Below are 7,843 nucleotides of genomic sequence, written 5' to 3' on the forward strand. Positions count from 1 at the left end.
GCCTGAGACAGAAATTAAACACTTTTTGCCCCAGTGAACTCAAATGTTCTTATCTGCATATCTTTTTGTGCACTTTCTAGGGCCATTACGTGCTTAGTTATCATCCTTTTATTTCCAGAGAAGAATCTTCCCTATCCATAAATTACAATGCAGTGGAAAGAATAAAGAATAGACCACCATGACAAAATTCTGGGAGCTAAGAAGAAGGATGAGGGTCTTATTGTTTAATGTGCAGAGTTCTGTTAATATCTCTGTTATCATTATTGTGCTGCTTATCTGCAAGAGCTGGAGAATCTTGACTTTAATTTCTCTACATAGCAAGCTTTCTCCCACTATGAGTGAGAGGGATAGCTACACAGATACAGAGGATAAGGAAAGAGTTTCATGAATCTAACTGCTCCTTCTTCAAACTTTCAACCAATTCCAAGCCTTATAGGAACTTCTAAGGTAGCTGATGCCTCAAATGCCTGCGGAGCTAAGATTCTACAACCTGGGCTTGCCTTGCTTCTCGTTTGACACTTCTTTAAGTATAGGTAATTACTATGTTCACTAATTATTAGATAATTTTTTTCATATCTTAACATTTTTGAACATGGGGAACCATATTACGGTTATTGTCAACATGGTAGCTTGTATTTTCCAAAGATGACTGTAAAAGTATACTCTCTCACACGTATTGTTTTTATTATGGACTTGCCATGTTTTATTACGAGCTTGTTTATGACCTATGTTTATTATGACGTATGTTTTTATTATGACCTTGCCATGGAGACATGAAATGTACATCTTCTGCCACTGAAACTGGTTGAGCCCTTGTGACTGCCTCAACTGGCAGTGTAAGGTGCAAGTGAGGGTATGTGACTTGAAATAGATTATAAAGAGAGAGACAGTTTCTGCTTAGCTGTCTCACTTGGGATCTTCGATCTTGCAACTCAGCTACCATGCTATAAAGCGGCCAAGGCTACATGTAGAGGCCACATGTATGTGTCCTGGCCAATAAGCCCAGCTGAAGTTCTAGATAGCAGCTAGCATTAATTGCCATCCATGAGACTGAAGACTTTGAGATGACCCTAGCCCCAGCCTGCATCTAATGACAACTTCATGAGAAACCCTGAGCCAGCCAACCCAGTCAGCTCCCAGAACTGTGAATTATAGTAACGAAAACATTGTTGATTTAAGCTACAAAGTTTGGTGTGGCTTATTATGCAGCAATAGATAACCGAACATTTATCATTATAAATTTAACAGTTATAATTGGCAGTGATTTTTCTTCCTTAATGAAACAAACTAATGGTGCATCTTATATTAAATGACATCACAGATTCAGAAAATGTATTAGTGTTCTATTTTCTGTCTTAACTAACTTCTCTTCTGCTTTCTACGCTCCAAAATGTTGTTGTCCTCTCTGGTTTACCAATAGTTCCCCTGGTACTTTTATTTCATTTTCCTATTCTCATTTTAGTGAGATTTTTGGAAGGAGTTGTGGTAAGTGTGTCTTCCATCTGCTGTGTATAGCTAAGCTCATCATGTTGTTTATAAGGTTCTGTATTTGTAGATAGAGCCTCAGTGCTGATGGCTACCTAAAAATATGTGTGTGTGTGTGTGTGTGTGTATCATTACCTAGGTCTTATTTCTTTAGTAATACCATGTTAGTGCTTTGTAACTTTTCAATGCAATCCTTCTGTCCAAAAAATAGAAATACAACCAAAAGTGGACTAAGATTTAATTCAGTAGAGCTGTATTATAAGACCTTTTACACACTTGATTATGGAGTGACAATAAGCAATTCAATATAACTTTCTGATCCTCAGTTGCTATAAGGACAAAATAGAAATATCAATTCTAACAGGAATTTTACACAATAATTTAATATGTGAAACATTGTCTTACAGTAGTTTATATATATTTCTAATAAATGGTGACTCAATATGAATCTACTTTCTTCATTATTTTAATGGGGCAGTTATGAATTAAAGTTTTAAAAAGCATAAAATATCCCTGAACTATTCATCATGTTGAGTTTTTCACCATACTTTGTATACTGATTTCTCATCCTGAATGAGCTTAATTATAGAATTGCTTTATGTCTCCCCAGCACCTATTCCCTTTTTTTTTTTTTTTCTGGTAACAGCAGATCAATTTTCCTCATTGGTTTTAGTCTTGGTAGACTATCCAATTATGTGTCTCTGCCCTCCCTTTGGTAAAGGATATGTAAAAGTTTAAGCGAGGCCATGACTAGGTTTTCTTCCAGAAATTTTAATATTGAACTGAGCTGCTACACAGAGTTTAAAAATGGCCGGCCAGGCGCTGTGGCTCACGCCTGTAATCCCAGCACTTTGGGAGGCTGAAGCGGAGGTCAGGAGATTGAGACCATCTGGCTAACAAGGTGAAACCACGTCTCTACTAAAAATACAAAAATTTAGCCAGGCATGGTGGTGGGCCTCTGTAATCCCAGCTACTTGGGAGGTTGAGGCAGGAGAATGGCATGAACCCGGAAGGCGGAGTGAGTTTGCAGTGAGCTGAGATCGCGCCACTGCACTCCAGCCTGACTTCCTCTAAAAAACAAACAAACAAACAAAGCCACATTTCACTCATCTACAGGTAACACTTTGAAGAAACAAGTGTTGCCTAGATTCTTGGATCCTTGCTGCCTAGATTCTTGGAATTGCCTTATGTGCCCTTGCCGATATGTGTTTGTTAAACTATTCTTTGAATCTTTGAGCTATTCTGTCTTCTTCCTAACAATTTTCTGTTTTTACTCAAATGAATCAGAATTTGTTCCTGTTACATTCAACCAACAAATCCTAATGATCATTGATATTCTGAGAACTCATTTCTAACAAAAGGGCAACTTGTATTTGAAGGTAAGTCTGACAATATAAATGAGCTTAATTTAACTGGCTTATTATTTTTCATATCCTGTCCATAAAATACTTTCTCATTCTCAAAATAAGATGTTCTTATGTACATTACAGCCATATTATTAACTTTCCATTCCTTTGAGATTTCAACAAATATAATTGTATAGAGAGATGTGTTGGGAATATATAAAAGCAAGCCCTAAAATAGACTAGGATGAAATTGCCATCATTTGAAAGAAAAATTTGTTTCAAATAAGATAACCAAATTTGCCTTCACTGGACAGGTAAACATGTTAAATATACTTATCTAGGAATCTAGTTGCTGTAATTCATTAAATCAACCCATAATTTTGAATTCACACATCATTGGAAGTTTTCTCCTTCTACGAGCATTACTTGGCATGGTGGGAAACAGAAGCAAGTCCTTTGTAAGCTGTTGCTTAAATAAAACGCAAGGGAGACATTCATGTTATGGGCCTCTGAACACATTGCCAAATTATAATTATCCATAAACAAAGACCAGAAACTCAGAAAAAAATCTATTAGTATTGCCATGCCTTCTTAAAGCTCTTCCTTTGATGATTTCTATTGCTACTCAGAGTCACATTGTGACCAGCTGATAGGTGGCACAGATGGCTCAGAGCAGAGAGGTTTGTTTCTGTCATGGTTGGTGCTATTTCTTCATGTCTCTTTTTTTTAAATGGAGATTTGGCATATTTCAATTTTCTTTATTTCTCGCATAATTGTTCTATATTTTTGTTGTTGTCTTCACTTAATTAGTCAGAATGTGGTTTATGTGTATGGAGCACTAGCCTGGCTCCCTTTGAACTCATGGTAACAGGAGACAGCTCTGTTTATTTTCCTTCTGCTGTTTGTTTGAAAAATACTCTAGCTGATTTGGCTTTCACCATAAAGCAAGAAACTGGCCCTGATAATTTCAGTCATAGTATCTGAGCATGTGTGCACATGTTATCTTGGGCTTTCTAATGCTTTCTCAACTTTAGTCTTTCCCTTGTTGCTTTTCTTTCTCTCTGTCTCTCTCCTCCTCTCTCTTTCTCTCTCTCCCCTTCTCTCTCTCTCTTCATTTTCTTCCTACACACCACAGACACACACACACATACCACACACACACATTTTCACCATTCATGGACACTTTGTCATTATTATGTATGGGAGAAATTCAATAATGCAAAGTAAAACTATTAGCTCCAAACTCTCCTATTTCACATTACTTTCCAATGTCTGCTTGCTCTATTTCCATTTGTTTTCTTTTTTTCCTTTCTCATTATCCTTATGAATTCCTCTGCATTGCTATAATCTTTAACTTGCTTAGGAATTTGACTGAAGAAAATCACAGCAGAAGGCTTGGGCCTCTCCTACATTCATGAATCCACAGAAAGTATTAGGGAGGATTAAATGGCCCCCTCTTTGCCCCTGTTCCCATGACCTTTGATATAAATTTTCCAGTGCAAGTAAGAAATTCAGACTTATTTCTCTAACTACAAACTTCCATCTCGTATATACTTCAAGAATCAATTTGAGCTACTAGGGTTATTTGATTTCACCTTCCCAAAACTTTCATTTAATATACTCTGCTTATAAACTTTACATATATTCAAAAGTTCACAGGCAATGAATCTGTAGAACACATGAATAGACAGTATTTCCATGTAGCTTCTACCATATTCCTTATAAGTGGATCTCAGAATTATATTTCAGAGTAAGGACCAAAGGGGTTTTTAGGAAAATAGTATGTTATTAACTCACCTTCTGGCATTTTAACTGTTATCAGCTGTACAGTTTAGTTTTATTACAACAGACATTATTGTGATAACTTTTCCTACTTTATCTTTGCAATTTATTGAAGCAGTTAATTTCTCAAAAAGTAAGAACATTTTTTCTCATTAGAAATTCCTTCATGGCCTCTTTAATACATGTTCCTTGCCATTTAGAAGAACTGCTGATAAGTGGTTTTGACTTGTATCCTCAATAATGTGAGATGTTTAAGGGAAACTTGGCAAACCACTTAGGGTCTGAAGCCATTTCTTAAAACCAACCCAAACTGATTAATTTCTGTCCCATTACTACCCTCACCATTCAAAAAGTTCCCAAATTGCAATGATCAGCCAAATCTACTTATGAACTTCCTAAAGACAAAGTTTTTACTTTGTTTAATAAATTATTGTTTCTCAGATTATTGTTTTTTTTGTTTGATTATGTAATTCCAGTATTTGACAGCATTGAGTTTGAAGGACTGGATCTATCAGCTCAAAATAAGTGGGAGAGATTTTAATTATCCAATAAATATATACTCTTTATAACTCCAAACCATGTAAATCATCTTTGATCTAATCAACCAGCAAAAGTCAGACTGTCTCTCTCTCTCTCTCTTTTTCACTTTTGGACTTTGATTTCTCCGTGTGTATTTGTCTAGTTGTTGTCTCCTGACAGAACTCTAGCAAGATAAATGAGGAGAATTTACATCTGAGAACATGACCCAAATGTAACGGCCTTCGGAAAGTCTAGTAAATGATAATAACAGGAAATATGACAGACAAGAATTCAGCGATGTGAGTAGAACAGGTATTAAAGAAAGAAAAATTAAAAAAAGAAAAGATTGGTACTGACTGTGACGAGGAGATCAGGGGCAAGTTTAACCAGCCTAATATGGAAAGTGTCAATGTTACTCTTCAGATTTTGGTTATGTTTCTCTTTCCATGGACAGTGGTTCCTTTATAAGCCCACATAATGGTCCACATTTAGAGCCCAAAGATTCTATTCTCTAGCTCATAGGTTCATAGCCTACTATTTGGACTAGTGAATTTTCCTAAGCACAGTAGGGTAAGTCAATGTTAATTAATGACAAAGTCTTAACAACAACCCAAACATTAATGAATATCTACCATATGCCAACAGACCTAAAGATATTTTATATATATGATGTTATTTGTTTCCTTATATAATTCTTTATGGTAATTACTGTTGTTCCTAATTTATAGCTGAGAAAACTAAGCCTTCGAGAGATAAAGTGCCTCCTTCCAGGTCCCACGGGCAGTGAGTCACCAACAGGTCTTTGGATTTAGGTCTTATCCATTCTGCTCTATTTAAATACTTGAAGGCAGCTGTTCTGCCACATCCACCCTCTGACCCATATATCCACCACATTTGCACTCAATGCTTTCCAATTTGAACAAAAAATATAGTAAAGTGTACTACTAATTTTAAATTCTAATATATCTTAATTTCATCGGAAACCCCACTTTCAGCTGTCACCATATTTATCATACAACACACATTAGTAACAATATGCAGTTTTTCTAAGTATCCCTAAAGGTTTGGAAAGTAGGTAATTTTTACATCTATCGCAATGCTATGCTCAAGGCACTGTGTGATAATAAGACCCACAGAGTCCTGCTTCAGCTAGCTTACACCATGAATCCAAATGCACAGCAACCAAAGAGTCTTAAGTAAGTCATCATCAGCTGAGCAGTGGTGAGTTTCATGGGCTTTTCCTGAAAGAGGTGATCTTCAAGCATGCTTCTTGAATATTAAGTAGAAAATCAGCTCTGGCCTTTGCAGAGGCATAAAACAACACCCAAACTGAGTTTGCATGACACAGAAAAAATTTCAGAGACACGATGGAAAGAAAATCAGAAAGGCTGGAAAAGAAGAAATTAAGAAATCACCCAGTTTATGCAAGGTAATGCAAAGCGGGTACTAGAGGTTTAGGAATGACAAACGACTGATTGCCAGAATGGAAGACAAAAGCAACCTTGATAACATTATTCTGAATTGCTGATGAAAAAGCTATATACAGTCAGTGACATCCACTACCAGAGCATTCTTAAATGACTTCCTGTACTGATGTTGCCGGAGTGTTAGGAAGAAGACTAATGCATGGTTCAGCCTCTAATTCCGCACCTCGAACCACAGGGCACTTGGGCATATCTTTGTGCCTTTCTGAAGATCAGAGCTAGGACACTCTAAGTCTTTGCCAAGTCCATCTCCATCATTTAGCAGATAAGGAAACTAAATTTTATGAGATGAAATGACTTCGCTTAAATCACAATGGTCATGAATTGTAAAACTGAGCACTTCACTGCTCTTCAGGATGCTGGGGAAGCTACTGCAGCAAAGGATTCCTAAAACTGACTTAATTAACACTTTGGGGCAGGGAGGTCACAATGCCACCCAGAGACTCTGCTACCCTTATCACATGGTTTCCAAAGACATGGTTTCTCATTTTCATCATGTCTAGCCAGAGAGAAGTAACAATATTGACCCTTGCTGAACCCTGTGATTCTGGAAAACAGTGAAGATTAAGAAATCCCCTCATCCTTTTGTGTCCTGGTACACAAACAATGACTCTTTTTCATATACGTTAGATAACATGCATGAATTCCCCCTTGTTTACTTAGGAAAAGGTTAGACCTAAACTCAAAATTCCAATTCTATGACTCATAAAGAATTATCTGAACTGCTTATCACTATGATTATTTGGAACTAAATGTTTGCTAATCAAACTCTGGTGAAGTTTCTCTTCTCCTCCCAGGTCCTGAATTCTTACCAAACCTTAGCCTGAGCTGGTATAGACCCCTGCTTAAAAGTTCTTCCTGAGAAGAGGCTGTTCTCAGAGTGAAAATGTCCTGTGGTCTGCTATGGGACTGCACAACCCTTACATTCCACATCAGCTCTTCGTAGCCTCCTTCCCTCCCCTTAATAAAGGAGGAGCTCCTGTTTTCTTAACCTCTGAGACATTGCTGATCTTATGGTCAGAACATGATTCTCACTACAATATCCATTTTCTCTTCCACTTCTTCCCTTTTCAAATAAAGCCTCTCCTTACTAAATCCAGTTTTTTTTCCTTAATTTGGCAGAAAAAATATCAACAACAACAACCACCACAAAAATACCTAGAAGTTTGAACATTGTCTTTGAACCACACTCCATCAACAAGGGGACTCAGATACTGGTCTTCTCTG

Source organism: Mandrillus leucophaeus, unplaced genomic scaffold (genome assembly GCF_000951045.1).
Source record: "Mandrillus leucophaeus isolate KB7577 unplaced genomic scaffold, Mleu.le_1.0 Scaffold393, whole genome shotgun sequence".
NCBI classification, from domain to species: domain Eukaryota; kingdom Metazoa; phylum Chordata; class Mammalia; order Primates; family Cercopithecidae; genus Mandrillus; species Mandrillus leucophaeus.